General features: G+C 41.5%; 1 protein-coding gene across 2 annotated transcripts in view; it reads left to right on the top strand.

Annotated features, from left to right (window-relative positions):
* LOC135512297 (glutamate receptor ionotropic, delta-1-like) overlaps positions 1-21,065 on the top strand; it is a 467,441-nt gene that overhangs the window by 112,019 nt on the left and 334,357 nt on the right. The gene's annotated exons all lie outside the window — the stretch shown is intronic.

The following is a 21,065-nucleotide window of genomic DNA, read 5'->3' as shown; positions in this document are numbered from 1 at the left end:
TTTGACACACTGCCAAATTCTCTAAAACGATGTTGGAGGCAGCTTATGGTAAAGAAATGAACATTCAATTATCTGGCAACAGCTTTGGTGGACATTCTTGCAGTCAGCATGCCAGTTGCACGCTCCCTCAAAATTTGAGACATATTTGGCATTGTGTTGTGTGACAAAACTGTACATTTTAGAGTGGCCTTATATTGTCCCCAGCACAAGGTGTACCTGTGTAAGGATCGTACTGTTTAATAAGGTGGATGGTGGATGGATTATCTTGGCAAAGGAGAAATGCTCACTAACAGGGATATAATCAAATTTGTGCTGAACTTTTAAGAGAAATAAGCTCTTTGTGCATATGGAACATTTTTAGGATCTTTTATTTCAGCTCATGAAACATGGAGCCAACACTTTACACGTTGTGTTTATATTTCTGTTCAGTGTACTTAAGTATCAAAAGTAAAAGTATAAATCATAAAAAATTATTTATATTAAGCTAACCAGACGGCTTAATATTTACGGATAGCCAGGGGCAAACTCCAACACTCAGACATCATTTACAAACGAAGCATTTGTGTTTAGTGAGTCCGCCAGATCAGATGACTGGGGGCGTTCTCTTGATAAGTGCATGAATTGGAAAATGTTCCTGTTCTGCTAAGCATTGGAAATGTAACAAGGAGTTTTTCTGAGGAGTATTTCTGTCTGTAATGAAGCCCTTTTGTGGGGAAATTCTTATTCTGATTGGTTGGGCCTGGCTCCTCAGTGGATGGGCCTATGCCCTCCAAGGCATAGTCATGTGAAATCAGGGGCACAACTTTCACTGGGGACGGGGGTTATGTCCCCCCCACATTCTGAAATTGCATTTTGTTATGTCCCCCCCAGTTTAATTATTGCAGTGTGATACAAAAAGCGGCAACGGTGTGCTTAAGGACCATGTGGAAGCCTCAGAGTGGTCGAGTTGACTGTTTGGAATTTTCAGACTGCTGGATTTAGGACCACTGTGGACAACACATAGCGGGCGGACAGGCTGTGTGAAGGCAACGCTTCTGGAAGGCTGGCTGGACCAGCCCGGGAGTGTTGAACATAGGCTGCTGCTGTCAGTGTGTATGTGTTGCACTCTTGCTCCTAAAAGCAAGCTGAGAAGAAACTGGATACTCTTTAGTTGGCTAAGGTAGCTGGTAAGGTAACTGCTGTTTAACTAAACTACTGTTTATTCTCAGTAGCTAGTGTAGATGACATCTAACTTTAGCTAATTTTTCATCCCTTCTTGACTGTAGCTAGCTACCACAGCCAGATCAGCTTTAGCCTCTAGCTATCTGTCAGATAACGATATGAGGGGGCTTTTATTACTATCTAACAGCTGTTTTTTTGTATGGAAATGTTTTGTAGCCTTAATTTACTTCTGTTGAAACGGGACAAAACTAACTTGGTTGATGTACCGTTAGAGAGTGAGCTGCTCAAAAGTTGGCTAATGTTAGCTATTATTTGAGCCTCAATCACACTAGAATCAAAACGATGAAACCAAAGGCCAAACAAAAATTGAAGACCAATATTCTGACGTTAATGTGATATACTTACTGACGTTAATGTACATACTTACTGACGTTAATGTGAGTTTTTACTAGTCAGCATAGCTGGCAATGTAACGTTATTAATCTGTCAGTTACCCTAGCTAATTCCATACTTTTCACACTGACAGTAATAAACATCTCTACAGGATTCACTGTCATGGTGCACAATCAGTACACAACACTTTGCTCATCATTTCTTAGGAGATGGTGACAGGTGTCCGAGCAGGGTCAGACAGCCAGGGAGGACCAGTCTATGGAGCTCAGGGGAATTTTGCAGTACATAACAATAGCAGTGAATGATACAAAGTTCCATCTTGAGTTGATGGGTAGATCTACAGTAGCTACAGAACAGCTTGTTTAAGCTTAAAGCTATAGCCTCATGATATTAATTATATGGAGGATTTGCTGTTTCTGTGTGTTAATGTATATTTGAGGTGTATGTGTTTTTATTATACAATGTTTTCATTTTACTTTTGTTTCCAAACCTTTCCCTTAGGAATAAAAAAAAGGTGGTGGGGACAAAATTGTTTGGGAGAGAGTTGAGTTATGTACTAGACTGGTGGGGGTTGGGCTTGCATGACTGTGCGGTCTGGTTGAAATTTGATATAGACAATCAAAAGTTTTTTAAGAGTTGTTCATTTGTTATGCTATTGGTTAAATGTGCAACTGAATATTGATTATTGAATTACCTTTGAACTAGTTCAGTCTTATCAATCACTTATATTATATTTTATATCATATTTTAAAATGGTCTCTTAACTAGCTTGATGACTGCATGCATTTTTGCTTATTTTTTGTTGTTATAAATAAGGACAGGAAATTGAATTGTGTAGAAATGCAGGAGGTTAGCTTTAGATGGCCAACACAATTCTGGGCCAGGTTATGTCCCCCCACACTTCTAAAACCAAAGTTGCGGCCCTGTGTGAAATCCATAGATTAGGGCCTAATTAATTAATTTCAATTGACTGATTTCCTTATACGAACTGTAACTCATTACAATCTTTGAAATTGTTACATGTTATTGCGTTTATATTCTGGTTCAGTATAGTTACTCCACTCCACTAATCTCATTGTCAGAGTAAAAAGAAGGAAGCCTGTACAGAACACAAATATTCAAAAATATGTATCCTGTTTTCATCAAGGCACTAAAGTAATACTGCAAAACGTGGCAAAGCAATTAGATTTTTGTCCTGAACACAAAGTGTTATGTTTGGGGCAAATGTACAACACATTACTCTACATATTTTCAAGCATAGTGGTGGCGGCATCATGTTATTGTTATGCTTGTAATCGTTAAGGACTGGGGGAGTTTTTCAGAATAAAAATAGAAACAGAATGGAGCCAAGCAAAGGCAAAAACATAGAAGAAAACCTGGTTCAACTTTCCACCAGATACTGTGAGATTAATTCACTTTTCAGCAGGACAATAACCTAAAACACAAGGCTAAATCTACACTGGAGTTGCTTACCAAGAAGACAGTTAACGTTCTTAAGTGGCTGAGTTAGTTTTGACTTAAATCTACTTGAAAATCTATTGCAAGACCTGAAAATGGTTGTCTAGCAATGATCAACAACCAATTTGACAGCTTGAAGAATTTAGAAAATAATAATGAGCTAATGTTGCACAATCCAGTTGTGGAAAGCTCTTAGAGACTTACCCAGAAGGACTCACAGCTGTAATCTCTGCTAAAGGTGCTTCAAGTACAGGTATTGACGATTGTGTATGAATACTTACGTAAATGACATATTTCTGCATTTCATTTTCAATACATTTGCAAACATTTCTAAAAACATGTTTTCACTTTGTCATTATGTGGTGTTGTGTGTAGATTGGAGAGACATTCAGTCTGAACACAACAACATGTGCAATAAGTCAAGGGGTATGGATACTTTCTGATGGCACTGTAGTTGTTTTACAACACTGCTCTTGGCTGTTCTGTAATAGCTTGATAGCCTTGACTATGTTCGGCCCATTGTCAGTTGCGATGAGTAGGATCTTCTCCTCTGGATGTCCCATGTGGGCGGCAGGGTAGCCTAGTGGTTAGAGAGTTGGACTAGTAACCGAAAGGTTGCAAGTTCTAATCCCCGAGCTGACAAATCTGTCGTTCTGCCCCTGAACAGGCAGTTAAACCACTGTTCCTAGGCCATCATTGAAAATAAGAATTTGTTCTTAACTGACTTGCCTAGTAAAGTAAATGTAAAAAAATTAAAAAAAATATGTGTCCAATGTGCGGTCAATTACCTCTCTGGTATGTGGATGCTAAATCCTATGGAGGTTGAGCAACGCATTAACCTTTGACTATTGGATGTTCTTATAGGCACTTTAGTATTGCCAGTGTAACAGTATAGCTTCCATCCCTCTCCTCGCTCCTCCCTGGGCTCGAACCAGCAACACAACATGATAACAGCCACCCTCGAAGCAGCGTTACCCATGCAGAGCAAGGGGAACAACTACTAGAAGGCTCAGAGCGAGTGACGTTTGAAACGCTATTAGCGCGCGCTAACTAGCTAACCATTTCACTTCAGTTACACCAGCCTAATCTCGGGAGTTGATATGCTTGAAGTCATAAACAGCGCAATGCTTGACGCACAATGAAGAGCTAGCGGGCAAAATGCACGAAAGTGCAGTTTGAATGAATGTTTACGTGCCTGCTTCTGCCTACCACCGCTCAGTCAGATACTTAGATACTTGTATGCTTGTATGCTCAGTCAGATTATATGCAAAGCAGGACACGCTAGATAATATCTAGTAATATCATCAACCAATTGTAGTTAACTAGTGATTATGATTGATTGTTTTTTACAAGATAAGTTTAATGCTAGCTAGCAATTTACCTTGGCTTACTGCATTCGCGTAACAAGTTAGTCTCCTTGTGGAGTGCAATGAGAGAGAGGTAGGTTGTTATTGCGTTGGACTAGTTAACTGTAAGTTTGCAAGATTGGATCCCCCGAGCTGACAAGGTGAAAATCTGTCGTTCTGCCCCTGAACGAGGCAGTTAACCGTTCCTAGGCTGTCATTGAAAATAAGAATGTGTTCTTAACTGACTTGCCTAGTTAAATAAAGGTATTACAAAAATAAACAAATAAAAATAAAAAATTGGCAAATCGGCGCCCAAAAATACTGATTTCCGATTCCGATTAATCGGTCAACCTCTAGTAGAGTGCATTCGGAAAGTACCTAGACCCCTTCCCTTTTTCCACATTTTGTTATGTTACATCCTTATTCTGAAATGAAATAAATGTAAAAAATCAATCTACACACAAAACCCATAATGACAGTACATAAGTATTCAGACCCTTTGCTACGAGACTCGAACAATTGAGCTCAGGTGCATCCTGTTTCCATTGATCATCCTTGTGATGTTTCTACAACCTGATTGGAGTCCACCTGTGGTAAATTCAACAAATTGGACATAATTGGACATTGGTCACTCTGAAAGAGCTCCAGAGTTCCTCTGTGGAACCTTCCAGAAGGACAACCATCTCTGCAGCACTCAACCAATAAGGCCCTTAAGGTAGAGTGGCCAGACTGAAGCCACACCTCAGTAAAAGGCACATGACAGCACACTTTGCCAGAAGGTAACGAAATGACTCTCAGACCGAGAAAAAAGATTATTAGTCTGAATGCCAAGAATCATGTCTGGGGGAAATATGGCACCATCCCTACGGTGAAGCATGGTGGTGGCAGCATCATGCTGTGGGGATGTTTTTCAGCGGCAGGGACTGGGAGACGAGTCAGGATGGAGCGAAAGAGATCAAAGAGATCCTTGATGAAAACCTGCTCCAGAGTAGAGGTCGACCGATTAATCGGAATGGCCGATTAATTAGGGCCGATTTAAAGTTTTCATAACAATGGGAAATCGGTTTTAAAAAATTATATACAGTATATATACTTTTTTTTACACCTTTATTTAACTAGGCAAGTCAGTTAAAGAACACATTCTTATTTTCAATGCCGGCCTAGGAACGGTGGGTTAACTGCCTTGTTCAGGGGCAGAACGACAGATGTTTAGCTCGGGATTTGTTTTTGCAACCCTCCGGTTACTAGTCCAATGCCCTAACCACCTGCCTTACATTGTACTCCATGAGGAGCCTGCGTGGCAGACTGACTACCTGTTTTGCGAGTGCAGCAAGAAGCCAAGGTAAGTTGCTAGCTAGCATTAAACTTATAACGATCAATCTTCACATAATCACTAGTTAACTACACATGGTTGATGATATTACTAGTTTATCTAGCGTGTCCTGCGTTGCATATAATCGATGTGGTGCCTGTTAATTTCTCATCAAATCACAGCCTACTTTGCCAAACTGGTGATGATTTAGCACTGTCGTTACGTAGTGTATGTAAATGTAATATTTAAGTTTTCAAAAATGTCTAAAAACCTATTTTTGCTTTGTCATTATGGGATATTGTGTGTAGATTGATGAGGGACAAAAATGTTTAGTACATTTTAGAATAACAATATGTGGAATAAGTCAAAGGGTGTGAATACTTTCCAAATGCACTTTATGGTTCACATTTTGCACAGATCCTCAGATTTCTTACCTGTTAGCTACTGAGCTAGTGATTGTGATGCAGAAGCTAGACATTTAAAACATTGCCGTCTACTGGAAGCATTTACCTGTCAGATTCAGAAGCTTGAAACCCCCATAAAAACAGCTTGAAAACCCCTTTAGGAGAAAAAAACAACATTTTATGTTTAATTTGATTTTAGTTTGTTTTACAGTCAAAATAATTAATAGTTTCAGTATCGTTCTAGTTTTTCCATTTTTTTTATTTCAGTTTACTAATTATTTGTTATAATTTTAGTTTATTTTAGTTTCAGTTTTTGTTTACAAAAATAACATTTCTGTGCAATATACTGTATCTGCAAAGAATAACACAAAAGTGTTGTTTTTTTAGTTTTTGTACTGTTTTTCTGGGTTTTTACTGTGGTAAGATTATGTGATGTAATTGATCAATTTTGTTAAGTGATATATGCATTGCTGATGACAAAAGGCTCAGGTGTCCCTTTGCTTTTGGTGTGTGTATGTTAGTGTGTTTAGCATTGATTTTAATTGCTGAGGTACACAGTTGGCAACAAGCAGTGCCCATGCAACTAATAGATATCCTTGACAAATAGCTTTTGTGTATATTTCTGTATCTGTTTAAATGAGCACACTGTATGTGATTGTTCTCTTGTTTTAGAATGATCAATGCAGTATCTTCATGATGTCTTAGTGTACTTTGCAGCTTACTGCAGAGTTTTTCAGTCTCTACAGGCTTGTTAGAGATCAGAGACAGAGCTGTGAGCAGGCTTCAGTACCTATCTGAGCATTGGAAGGCCTCTCAGGATCCCTTAGAGAGTGGAGGTTAAAAAGCTCAGACTTTACAATTATTAGACTGAGGTTGTGTTGAAAACAAACCCACCCACGCACATGCAGACACCCACGCATGAACAAATGTGTACTTGTTTAACCAGGATCCGTGAAATTCCCTTGTTCTCTGTTGGGATCTTCTTTTACGTGTCTGATCCATAAGAATATCACTCACACAAACACACACACCCAACACACCCAGCCCTATAACCTATGGCCTTTATGGCAGCTTGTCGGCGGCAACAGGGAGGGTGGCGGAGGTCACAGTAAAAGTGGTCAGGACGAGTCTGCAGGGAGGGCTAAAAGCTGCCTGGATCTAATGGATCGCTACAGTGACAGGGCAATATCTAGAAGTGAGGAGGGAGAGAGATAGAGAAAGGGCCTGGGGGCCTTTTACTTTCACGCCTGCCATTTTAAAGAAGCCTTGATAGGACGGGCCGATAAGGGCAAACATGGTAGTCTGCTCTAAATAGGCTGAGTGTCTTATTGCTGTCCTGAGAGAGAGACTGAGGGACAAACCGAGGAGGGGAGGGTGTTGTTTTGTTCATAGTGTGTCTCCATCAAAATGGGGGTTGTTTATATCACACATTTTTTATTTTTTTTATTTTTTATTTTTTATTTCACCTTTATTTAACCAGGTAGGCTAGTTGAGAACAAGTTCTCATTTGCAACTGCGACCTGGCCAAGATAAAGCTTAGCAGTGTGAACAGACAACACAGAGTTACACATGGAGTAAACAATTAACAAGTCAATAACACAGTACAAAAAAAGGGGAGTCTATATACATTGTGTGCAAAAGGCATGAGGAGGTAGGCGAATAATTACAATTTTGCAGATTAGCACTGGAGTGATAAATGATCAGATGGTCATGTACAGGTAGAGATACTGGTGTGCAAAAGAGCAGGAAAGTAAATAAAAACAGTGTGGGGATGAGGTAGGTGAAAATGGGTGGGCTATTTACCAATAGACTATGTATAGCTGCTGCGGTCGGTTAGCTGCTCAGATAGCACATGTTTGAAGTTGGCGAGGGAGATAAAAGTCTCCAACTTCAGGGATTTTTGCATTTCGTTCCAGTCACAGGCAGCAGAGTACTGGAACAAAAGGCGGCCAAATGAGGTGTTGGCTTTAGGGATGATCAGTGAGATACACCTGCTGGAGCGCGTGCTACGGATGGGTGTTGCCATCGTGACCAGTGAACTGAGATAAGGCGGAGCTTTACCTAGCATGGACTTGTAGATGACCTGGAGCCAGTGGGTCTGGCGATGAATATGTAGCGAGGGCCAGCCGACTAGAGCATACAAGTCGCAGTGGTGGGTGATATAAGGTGCTTTAGTGACAAAACGGATGGCACTGTGATAAACTGCATCCAGTTTGCTGAGTAGAGTGTTGGAGGCAATTTTGTAGATGACATCGCCGAAGTCGAGGATCGGTAGGATATTCAGTTTTACTAGGGTAAGTTTGGCGGCGTGAGTGAAGGAGGCTTTGTTGCGGAATAGAAAGCCGACTCTTGATTTGATTTTCGATTGGAGATGTTTGATATGAGTCTGGAAGGAGAGTTTACAGTCTAGCCAGACACCTAGGTACTTATAGGTGTCCACATATTCAAGGTCGGAACCATCCAGGGTGGTGATGCTCGTCGGGCATGCGGGTGCAGGCAGCGATCGGTTGAAAAGCATGCATTTGGTTTTACTAGCGTTTAAGAGCAGTTGGAGGCCACGGAAGGAGTGTTGTATGGCATTGAAGCTCATTTGGAGGTTAGATAGCACAGTGTCCAAGGACGGGCCGGAAGTATATAGAATGGTGTCGTCTGCGTAGAGGTGGATCAGGGAATCGCCCGCAGCAAGAGCAACATCATTGATATATACAGAGAAAAGAGTCGGCCCGAGAATTGAACCCTGTGGCACCCCCATAGAGACTGCCAGAGGACCGGACAGCATGCCCTCCGATTTGACACACTGAACTCTGTCTGCAAAGTAATTGGTGAACCAGGCAAGGCAGTCATCCAAAAAACCGAGGCTACTGAGTCTGCCGATAAGAATATGGTGATTGACAGAGTCGAAAGCCTTGGCAAGGTCGATGAAGACGGCTGCACAGTACTGTCTTTTATCGATGGCAGTTATGATATTGTTTAGTATCTTGAGTGTGGCTGAGGTGCACCCGTGACCGGCTCGGAAACCAGATTGCACAGCGGAGAAGGTACGGTGGAATTCGAGATGGTCAGTGACCTGTTTGTTGACTTGGCTTTCGAAGACCTTAGATAGGCAGGGCAGGATGGATATAGGTCTGTAACAGTTTGGGTCCAGGGTGTCTCCCCCTTTGAAGAGGGGGATGACTGCGGCAGCTTTCCAATCCTTGGGGATCTCAGACGATAAGAAAGAGAGGTTGAACAGGCTGGTAATAGGGGTTGCGACATTGGTGGCGGATAGTTTCAGAAATAGAGGGTCCAGATTGTCAAGCCCAGCTGATTTGTACGGGTCCAGGCTTTGCAGCTCTTTCAGAACATCTGCTATCTGGATTTGGGTAAAGGAGAACCTGGAAGGGCTTGGGCGAGTAGCTGCGGTGGGGGCGGAGCTGTTGGCTGAGGTTGGAGTAGCCAGGCGGAAGGCATGGCCAGCCGTTGAGAAATGCTTGTTGAAGTTTTCGATAATCATGGATTTATCGGTGGTGGCCGTGTTACCTAGCCTCAGTGCAGTGGGCAGCTGGGAGGAGGTGCTCTTGTTCTCCATGGACTTCACAGTGTCCCAGAACTTTTTGGAGTTGGAGCTACAGGATGCAAACTTCTGCCTGAAGAAGCTGGCCTTAGCTTTCTGGACTAACTGCGTGTATTGGTTCCTGACTTCCCTGAACAGTTGCATATCGCAGGGACTATTCGATGCTATTGCAGTCCGCCATAGGATGTTTTTGTGCTGGTCGAGGGCAGTCAGGTCTGGAGTGAACCAAGGGCTGTATCTGTTCTTGGTTCTGCATTTTTTGAACGGAGCATGCTTATCTAAAATGTTGAGGAAGTTACTTTTAAAGAATGACCAGGCATCCTCAACTGATGGGATGAGGTCAATGTCCTTCCAGGATACCCGGGCCAGGTCGATTAGGAAGGCCTGCTCACAGAAGTGTTTTAGCGAGCGTTTGACAGTGATGAGGGGTGGCCGTTTGACTGCGGCTCCGTAGCGGATACAGGCAATGAGGCAGTGATCACTGATATCCTGGTTGAAGACAGCGGAGGTGTATCTGGAGGGCCAGTTGGTCAGGATGACGTCTATGAGGGTGCCCTTGTTTACAGAGTTAGGGTTGTACCTGGTGGGTTCCTTGATGATTTGTGTGAGATTGAGGGCATCTAGCTTAGATTGTAGGACTGCCGGGGTGTTAAGCATATCCCAGTTTAGGTCACCTAAAAGAACAAACTCTGAAGCTAGATGTGGGGCGATCAATTCACAAATGGTGTCCAGGGCACAGCTGGGAGCTGAGGGGGGTCGGTAGCAGGCGGCAACAGTGAGAGACTTATTTCTGGAGAGAGTAATTTTCAAAATTAGTAGTTCGAACTGTTTGGGTATGGACCTGGAAAGTATGACATTATTTTGCAGGCTATCTCTGCAGTAGACTGCAACTCCTCCCCCCTTGGCAGTTCTATCTTGACGGAAGATGTTATAGTTGGGTATGGAAATCTCAGAATTTTTGGTGGCCTTCCTGAGCCAGGACTCAGACACAGCAAGGACATCAGGGTTAGCAGAGTGTGCTAAAGCAGTGAGTAAAACAAACTTAGGGAGGAGGCTTCTGATGTTGACATGCATGAAACCAAGGCTTTTTCGATCACAGAAGTCAACAAATGAGAGTGCCTGGGGACATGCAGGGCCTGGGTTTACCTCCACATCACCCGCGGAACAGAGAAGGAGTAGTATGAGGGTGCGGCTAAAGGCTATCAATACTGGTCGCCTAGAGCATTGGGGACAGAGGAGCAGGTTTCTGGGCATGGTAGAATATATTCAGGGCATAATGCGCAGACAGGGGTATGGTGGGGTGCGGGTACAGCGGAGGTAAGCCCAGGCACTGGGTAATGATGAGAGAGGTTGTATCTCTGGACATGCTAGTTGTAATGGGTGAGGTCACCGCATGTGTGGGAGGTGGGACAAAGGAGGTATCAGGGGTATGAAGAGTGGAACTAGGCGCTCCATTGTGAACTAAAACAATGATAACTAACCTGAACAACAGTATACAAGGCATATTGACATTTGAGAGAGACATAGAGCGAGGCATACAGTAATCACAGGTGTTGAATTGGGGAAGCTAGCTAAAACAGTAGGTGAGACAACAGCTAATCAGCTAGCACAACAACAGCAGGTGACTCGGCAACGGGGCCAACAGATAAAACATAAACAAGCAGAATGAGGTACCGTGATTAATGGACAGTCCAGCGTGCATCAGCTATGTATCCAAGTGATCAGTGTCCAGGGGGCAGGGAAGCTGGATTAGTGAGTGTTAAAAACTAACAATGACTAAATAGCTTGTAGCTAGTTAGCTAGTTAGCTTCTGCAGGTTCTTGAGTGTGTTCTAAAAATTAAAAATAATAGCGATTCCGTATCACATTGGGTGAGGCAGGTTACCGGAAGGTATAAACAAATTTGACAATGGTCATCTACATTTTTAAAAGGTTTTAAAACAATTCCATTAAATTAAATAGTTGGACAATTGATGAAAACATTTAAAACTTTTGGAATTGTTATAATCCATCAGATATTGACTGTTTTATAGCATATAAAACATTTTACTGGCACGGACAAATATTGAATGTAGTTCAATGATTTTGGTGGGAAATCAGGTAATCAATGTATAGTAAAATTTCACTTATTTTCTCTTAGAATGCACTTATACTGTGTATACATTTTCTTGTATCAGGTATTTTTTGTGCTTTAAATAAATACTAATACGTGTGTTACAGTTTTCTTGTGTCGAAAGAGAGGACCAAAATGCAGCGTGGTTATCTAGATAGATCTTAAATAAAGACGAACGATACAAATCAATAAACTTAACGTGAAAAAAAAACACACAAAAAACAGCCCTATCTGGTACAAACATACACAGAGACAAGAACAATCACCCACAAAACACTGAAAGAATATGGCTGCCTAAATATGGTTCCCAATCAGAGACAACGATAAACACCTGCCTCTGATTGAAAACCACTCTAGGCAACCATAGACTTACCTAGACAACTCTACTATACCACAATCCCATAACCTACAAATATCCCAAGACTAAACACACCACATAAATAACCCATGTCACACCCTGGCCTGACCAAAATAATAAAGAAAACACAAAATACTAAGACCAGGGCGTGACAACGTGCTTTATTTGCATAAATGGGGTGTATTTGCATTTATTAATGAATTAACATAAATGGGAGGAACAGGGCTTCCACCCACCAAACACTTGTTCTGTTTAACCGTACCTGCACTCACCTGTACTGTCAAGACTGCCTAATTATTTACTGTTGTTGTCACTAAGAGTGTGCAAAGCTGACATCAAGGCAAAGGGTGGCTACTTTGAAGAATCTAAAATATATTTTGATTTGGTTAACACTTTTTTGGTTACTGGTTAAAGCTTTGGGCCAGTAACCGAAAGGTTGCTGGATCAAATCTGCGATCTGACAAGGAAATTATCTGTTGTTCTGTCCCTGAGCAAGGCAGTTAACTCACATGGATATCGATTAAGGCAGCACCCGCACCTCTCTGATTCAGAGGGGTTGGATGAAATACGGAAGACACTTTTCAGTTGAATACATACAGTTGGACAACTGACTAGATATCCCCCTTTCCCTTTCCCTTACATGATTCCATGTGTTATTTCATAGTTTTGATGTCTAAACTTTTATTCCACAATGTAGAAAATAGTAAAAATAAAGAAAATTAGTAGGTGTGTCCAAACTTGTGACTGGTACTGTAAATGTTGAATGTTTTTCAGCCATTCCTGAACCTGCGACCAAAAAAAATGCTACATATTGGCAGTACAAAATCTCCTCCCAACTATGTTGTTACCTGTATGGCGCAGCTGTCAATTTTTTGGTCCTTAAATTAAACTGGTATATTTTTTTTATTCATAACAATTTTCTTTAGCCAATTTTGGTCTTTAATGCAGTGCCGACAGACAAGTTCCTTACCTTCTCCCCTTTCCACTTGCCTCCTCCATTTTTGCGTAGTGCTGCAATCAGTTGATTTCAATTTTGGATATAGCAGACATTTCCATATATTTTTGTTAACTACATGTGTGACATAACTTCAACAGTCCTATTTAAGGTATAATTGACAAAGATTGTACCAAGACACGGGAGAGATCAGTCTACAGTGGTCCCTGCAGTATATGCTCAAACCGGTATGATTAGACCGCTTATCGAAAACGCCCAGCCTTTGAGCTGGCCACACTGTTTTTTTCACAGAAACATTTTGCACAAACACAAGTCCTTATAACGTTATGTCCTGAGTGTGACCAGTTTATTTTTTGATGCAATGTTCAGACATTCACAGAAGTAGCAACAGCATAGCACAATCATCCAAACTGGAAAATGTAGGCTACATCAGTCCTCGCGCTAAATGAGGAAATATTCACGTAACACCAGCGGTCATATTTAGCTAACTTGCAGCTGACAGAAGCCATAATAGGAATTAGCTAATAGCAATTCATATTTACAATTCATCACATCACGGGTGAGCTCACAATTGATCAAAATAATTGAGTAAAACACTTTCCAAAAATCAAAAGTAATCCGACAATGAGGAGTTGATGCACGCCACCATGTTTTTGTTGTTATTGTGTCAACCAAAGATGATAAGAGGAAACAAGATGAGTTTGGTATTTTTGCAGTATGCATGTTGAAGGGGTTGTGTTGTCTGCCATCTTTCACTGCTCTTCATTCACTTCCGGAAGTTTAATTGAAAGATGAATGAATCATCCCTTCACCTCATTTTGTTATAACATATTTGGACTGACAGACATGACACTCAGAATGCATTGTATAATGTCAAGAAACATGGCGCCACACATCAGTATGACTGTCAAAAGAGTATTTTACATACATCATATGTGCCCATTACAATCTATCCAAGAATCGGAATGCATGATTTGTCACCAGAACTTGAAAATGTGACTAAAACAGTAAATACATTATGCTCCATACATACGGTATTCTACAGTAGAAATGACAACATGATACACAGAAAAGGAAAACAACAATGAAGGCAATGCCAGCACTAGCCATAAAATATGCCAGGGGGAGAAGTTTGTGCAAGACTGCGCAAATGTTTGCATATGTCTGGGGAAGTGCTTGGGCTCTCTTCGAAGAGAGAAGTTGGTCCAGCTCAGTAAAGCCTCAAACATAAATTGTCCGCAACAGGGAAATGGGCTACTTCTATGTGAATTAATGAGGAGGTGGAACATACCTCAATTCAAACTGTTGTTAGAAAATAAACATGTTCAAAAATAATTTCAAATTATTCTTATGTTATCGCCAATGTATCTTCCATGTAAAAACCTGTCTTAGGCCTCCTGAGTGGCGCACAGGTCTAAGGCACCGCATTGCAATGCTTGAGGTGTCAATAGACACCTGGGTTCGATCCCAGGCTGCGTCACAGCCGCCCATGACCAGGATGCGGGGCACAATTGCCCCAGCGTAGTCTGGCTTAGGGGAGGGTCTGGCCGGAAGGAATTTCCTTGTTCCATTGCGCTCTAGCAACTCCTTCTGGTGGGCTGGTTGCTGACTTCGGTCGCCAGCTTAGGTGCGGCTGGTTTCTGGGTTAAGCGAGCTGTGTGTCAGCTCTGTTTCGGAGAACGCATGGTTCTCGACCTTAACGTCTCCCAAGTCTTTAGGGGACTTGCAGCAATGGGACAAGACTGTAACTACCAATTGAGGAGAAAAAGTACAAATAATAATAACAGATGAGTATGAATAATATCCAACAAAACCTTCTCAATTCTATGCATTTTGCTAGGATTTTGGTATCACAACACTGAAGTATGAGGGGTTTCCAGTTTTTTAGGTGGACTGGTTCTTTATATTTACCACCTGGGTCCTGTTTCACTAATAGTGAAATCAGACCTTCTTGCTGAGTCTACCATTTTTATAAGAGTGGCTAAAACATATCAATAACGCACCTTTGTGTACATCGAAAAAGATTGGTATGCCATCCAGCCCTGGAGTTTTCCCGGACTTGAAGGCTTTAATTGCATCTAAGTTCATCCTCTGCAACTAACTAGCTACATGTCTTAACAAAAGACTCCAATATGCAAGTATCCATTTCAATATAATAAATTTGCTCTGGCTATCTACTCCGATTCCAGACCACGAGTAAGATAGTCTAGCGAGCTAAATTTTCAGATATTACGCATTTCTAATTTTGACAAAGTATTTTAATTTCAAGATAAAGTGTACTGTTAGCTAGCTAGCTAACGTTAGCTGTCTGGCTCGCTAACTAACGTTACTTCATGCGTTGGGATTCATTGTTTACCTAGCTAGCTATCTAGCTACCTTTCTTTAACAAAATACTCTCATCTAAGTGTGCCAGAGCGCAGAATAACAGATTCATTTTTGAATGCTCAACAACCGCTGAATATGCTCATTGTCAGTAAATGTCGGCAACAGTCACCAATGCTCTGGATAACATGAAAACAGCCTAACCAGCTCTGCCAGCCAATGTTAGCCAGTTAGCTTGGGTGCTTGACTGTCGTTGTGAGGTCAGAGCTTTCGGATCAACCCTACTTCTTAGCCAGAGAGTCCATTGTGCGCTCTGAATGCGAAATGCTATGCATTTACGAACGCACAATCTGACAGCACAGTTCAGTGCTGTTCCATCAATACGGTGCATTAAAACTAAAAGCAGATTTACCTAGCGTTACCTGAGTTTTGACCTCAGAACAGTCTTTATTTGTCATGGCATGGACTCTACAAGTTGTCAAAAGCGTTCAACAGGGATGTTGGCCCATGTTGACTCCAAATCCTTCACACAGTTATGTCAAGTTGGCTGGATGTCCTTTGTTTGGTGGACCATTATTGATACACACGGGAAACGGTTGATTAAGATAAACCTTGCAGCGTAACAGTTCTTGATACAAACCGGTGCACACCTACTACCGTACCCCGTTCAAAGGAACTTAAATCTTGTGTCTTCACCATTCACTCCCTGAATGGCACACATACACAATACGTCTCAATTGCCTGAAGGCTTAAACATCCTTCTTTAACCTGTGTCCTCTCCTTCATCTGCACTGATTCAAGTGGATTTAACAAGTGACATCAATAAGCTTTCACTTGGATTCACATGGTAAGTCTATGTCATTGAAAGAACAGATGTTTTTTTTATATTATAATATTCCTCAATAAGCTGACAGTTTCCACATTGGAAATTTGTCCGGTCAATATTATCCCGGAGCTGTGAAAAATAGGTGCAGCTCTTACATGGGATGAAACATTCACCATAGTCTCTGAAGGTGGTAGCTGCGAATCTGGAAAAAGTCAGTTTGGTAGACACCATTTTGGAAAAAGTCCGTTAAAATCCACTCAAAAATATTTTTGAGTTTGGCAAGGAATCAGCTAAAAGTCATTCACTCCACACAGTGTGAAAGTTAGTTAGATTTATTCAAACATTTTGTATGATCACCACAGTAATAGGCAGCAAGTCAGAACCCAGCCAGCACTAAGAGTAGGACCCACAATAAACTAAACCAACGCACAAAACTCACCAGCATAACAACAGCAAGGAACGAGCGGTGACTTACTCAATGCGATTAAATGCTGGGGCCCATCAAAACAGCAACACAACGGAGGCAGTGTTACCAGTATGATAGCCAGGAGAGAAGGACCTTGGAGGGAATGTCATTTCCAGTACAGGCCGTTGGAAGCCGGGAGGGAGGCAACACTACAGCAGGCTGCGGGAGTGTCAAAAATGAAGTGGAGTTCAAGTCTGGGTCTTTCAGCATGACAATAACCCAAAACACACAGCCAGGGCAACTAAGGAGTGGCTCCGTAAGCAGCATCTCAAGGTCCTGGAGTGGCCTAGCCAGTCTCCAGACCTGAACCCAATAGAAAATCTTTGGAGGGAGCTGAAAGTCCGTATTGCCCAGCGACAGCCCCGAAACCTGAAGGATCTGGAGAAGGTGTGTATGGAGGAGTGTGCCAAAATCCCTGCTGCAGTGTGGGCAAAATTGGTCAAGAACTTCAGGAAACATATGATCTCTGTAATTGCAAACAAAGGTTTCTGCACCAAATATTAAGTTCTGCTTTTCTGATGTATCAAATACTTATGTCATGCAATAAAATGCAAATGATTTACTTAAAAATCATACAATGTGATTTTCTGGATTTTCGTTTTAGATTCCGTCTCTCACAGTTGAAGTGTACCTATGACAAAACTTACAGACCTCTACATGCTTTGTAAGTAGGAAAACTTGCAAAATCTGCAGTGTATCAAATACTTGTTCTCCCCACTGTCTATCAACTCATACACCCTGTACCATGGAATCAGTACGTTAAGAATCTCTTCCAAACTATTTTGCGATCTGTATGGCACAGTTGTCAACATCCTGGTCCTATAATCAAACTGGTATACTTTCCTATTTCTGCTTTTTTTTATTCCTCTGCCAGTTTTGATCCTTTGTATTGGGCAGACAGACCAGTTCCCTACCTACTCCCACTGCCACAATTCTTAGAACTCCATGAAGGACATAACTCTACCATTCCAATTTACAACATCATTTAAGAACAAAATACCCTTTTCAAACATCTGTACCACAAATACAGGTATTTTATCAACCAGCACATTTGAGTTCAGCCATAATTTTGGTTGTAATATTTGTTCTATCTTTTCAGGTGGATGGAATTTAAATTGTAGCCAGCTCTGCAATGCTTGTTTGAAAAAGAGAAATACTTTGAATAAAGTATAATTTTCAATTATTCGAAAATGAGAGATGGCAATCTACGCTAAGGCAAAAAGGCCATTTTTAAACAATGGATGAGCTTTTCTTAGTAATCTACTTGAGAACCATATAGGGTTCAAGTAAAACCTTTGAAAAAGTTAAGCTTTTAGAGAGAGGTTTAGTGCTCTTATATATAATAATCTCAACCCACCCAATTCATATTCATTATACACTGTAGTTAGGCACGCTTTATTTTGTATGGTTTAGCATCACAAATAAAGCAAAATAATGTTTTTCTCATATGATTTGAAAAACTAATCATTAGGAGTAGGCAGTGCCATAGGTAAGTAAGTAAATCAGGGCAATTGTTCCATAAATAGACAGGTATTTACCTCTCCATGGTTGCAGGATCTTGTCTATTTTCACAAGTTTTCTATTGAAATTAATTGTAGAGATCTTATTTATATATTTTGTGATATGAATACCAAGTATGTCTACTTCACCATAAGCTCATTTTATAGGTAAACTGCATGGGCAATGTAAAATATGTATTTTTTAAAGATTGCACACTTATCATAATTCGATTTTAGTCCAGAGAGTACAGAAAAGTTATCTAGATCTTCAATGAGTCATTGCAGGGATCTAGCTTGCGGACTTAATATAAAACTTGAGTCATCAGCATACATAGACACCTTTGTTTTAAGACTTGGAATTCTAATCATCTAATGTTGTTGTTGGATCTGATTTTAATAGCTAGCACTTTGTGATGGCCATAGCGAATAGATATATTGACTCGGACAACCTTGTTTAACTCCTTGACAATTCAAAATTCTCTGAGAAATAGCCATGATTTACTATTTTACACCTGTGGTTGCTATACGGGCACCCTCATAGATATCATCCTAACCAACTTGCCCTCGAAATACACCTCTGCTGTTTTCAACCAAGATCTCAGCGATCACTGCATCAGTAATGGGTCAGCGGTCAAGCGACCTCAACTCATCACTGTCAAACGCTCCCTGAAACACTTCAGCGAGCAGGCCTTTCTAATTGACCTGGCCCGGGTATCCTGGAAGGATATTGACCTCATCCCGTCAGTAGAGGATGCCTGGTTATTTTTTTAAATGCCTTCCTCACCATCTTAATTAAGCATGCCCCATTCAAGAAATGTAGAACCAGGAACAGATATAGCCCTTGGTTCTCTCCAGACCTGACTGCCCTTAACCAGTTTGCTTTATTTTTGTAATATATTACATTAGATTAGATCAAATCGAATCAAATCAAAATGTATTTGTCACATACAAATGGTTAGCAGATGTTAATGAGAGTGTAGGGAAATGATTGTGCTTCTAGTTCTGACAATGCAGTAATAACCAACGAGTAATCTAACCTAACAATTCCACAACTACTACCTTATACACACATGTGTAAAGGGATAAAGAATATGTACATAAAGATATATGAATGAGTGATGGTACAGAACGGCATTGGCAAGATGCAGTAGATGGTATCGAGTACAGTATATACATATGCGATGAGTAATGTAGGGTATGTAAACATACAAGTGGCATAGTTTAAAGTGGCTAGTGATACATGTATTACATAAAGATGGCAGGATGCAGTAGATGATATAGAGTACAGTATATACATATGAGATGAGTAATGTAGGGTATGTAAACATTATATTAAGTGACATTGTTTAAAGTGGCTAGTGATACATTTTTTTTACATCAATTTCCATTATTGAAATGAGCTGGAGTTGAGTCAGTGTGTTGGCAGAAGCCACTCAATGCTAGTGGTGGCTGTTTAACAGTCTGATGGCCTTTAGATAGAAGCTGTTTTTCAGTCTCTCGGTCCCTGCTTTGATGCACCTGTACTGACCTTGCCTTCAAGCTCGAGACCCTGGGTCTCGACCTCGCCCTGTGCAACTGGGTACTGGACTTCCTGACGGGCCGCCCCCAGGTGGTGAGGGTAGGCAACAACATCTCCACCTCGCTGATCCTCAACACGGGGGCCCCACAAGGGTGCGTTCTCAGCCCTCTCCTGTACTCCCTGTTCACCCACGACTGCGCGGCAACGCACGCCTCCAACTCAATCATCAAGTTTGCGGACGACACAACAGTGGTAGGCTTGATTACCAACAACGACGAGACGGCCTACATGGAGGAGGTGAGGGCCCTCAGAGTGTGGTGTCAGGACAATAACCTCACACTCAACGTCAACAAAACTAAGGAGATGATTGTGGACAGCAGAGGGAACACCCCCCTATCTACATCGATGGAACAGTAGTGGAGAGGATAGTAAGTTTTAAGTTCCTTGGCATACACATCACAGACAAACTAAATTGGTCCACTCACACAGACAGCATCGTGAAGAAGGCGCAGCAGGGCCTCTTCAACCTCAGGAGGCTGAAGAAATTCGGCTTGTCACCAAAAACAAGAGAGCATCCTGGCGGGCTGTATCACCGCCTGGTACGGCAACTGCTCCGCCCACAACCGTAAGGCTCTCCAGAGGGTAGTGAGGTCTGCACAACGTATCACCGGGGGCAAACTACCTGCCCTCCAGGACACCTACACCACCCGATGTTACAGGAAGGCCATAAAGATCATCAAGGACAACACCCACCCAAGCCACTGCCTGTTCACCCCGCTATCATCCAGAAGGCGAGGTCAGTACAGGTGCATCAAAGCTGGGACCGAGAGACTGAAAAACAGCTTCTATCTCAAGGCCATCAGACTGTTAAACAGCAACCACTAACATTGAGTGGCTGCTGCCAACACACTGACTCAGCTCCAGCCACTTCAATAATGGGAATTGATGGGAAAGGATGTAAAATATTTCACTAGCCACTTTAAACAATGCTACCTAATATAATGTTTACATACCCTACATTATTAATCTCATATGTATACGTATATACTGTACTCTATCATCTACTGCATCCTTATGTAATACATGTATCACTAGCCACTTTAACTATGCCACTTTGTTTACATACTCATCTCATATGTATATAGTGTACTCGATACCATCTACTGTATCTTGCCTATGCTGCTCTGCACCATCACTCATTCATATCTTTATGTACATATTCTTTATCCCCTTACACTGCGTATAAGATATTAGTTTTGGAGTTGTTAGTTAGATTACTTGTTGGTTATTACTGCATTGTCGGAACTGGAAGCACAAGCATTTCGCTACACTCGCATTAACATCTGCTAACCATGTGACAAATAAAATTTGATTTGATTTG

The sequence above is a fragment of the Oncorhynchus masou genome, chromosome 24 (assembly GCF_036934945.1).
Source record: "Oncorhynchus masou masou isolate Uvic2021 chromosome 24, UVic_Omas_1.1, whole genome shotgun sequence".
In the NCBI taxonomy this organism is placed as follows: Eukaryota; Metazoa; Chordata; class Actinopteri; order Salmoniformes; family Salmonidae; genus Oncorhynchus; species Oncorhynchus masou.
The sequence above is the reverse complement of the archived record's forward strand: the minus strand, read 5'-3'. Positions and strand labels throughout refer to the sequence as shown.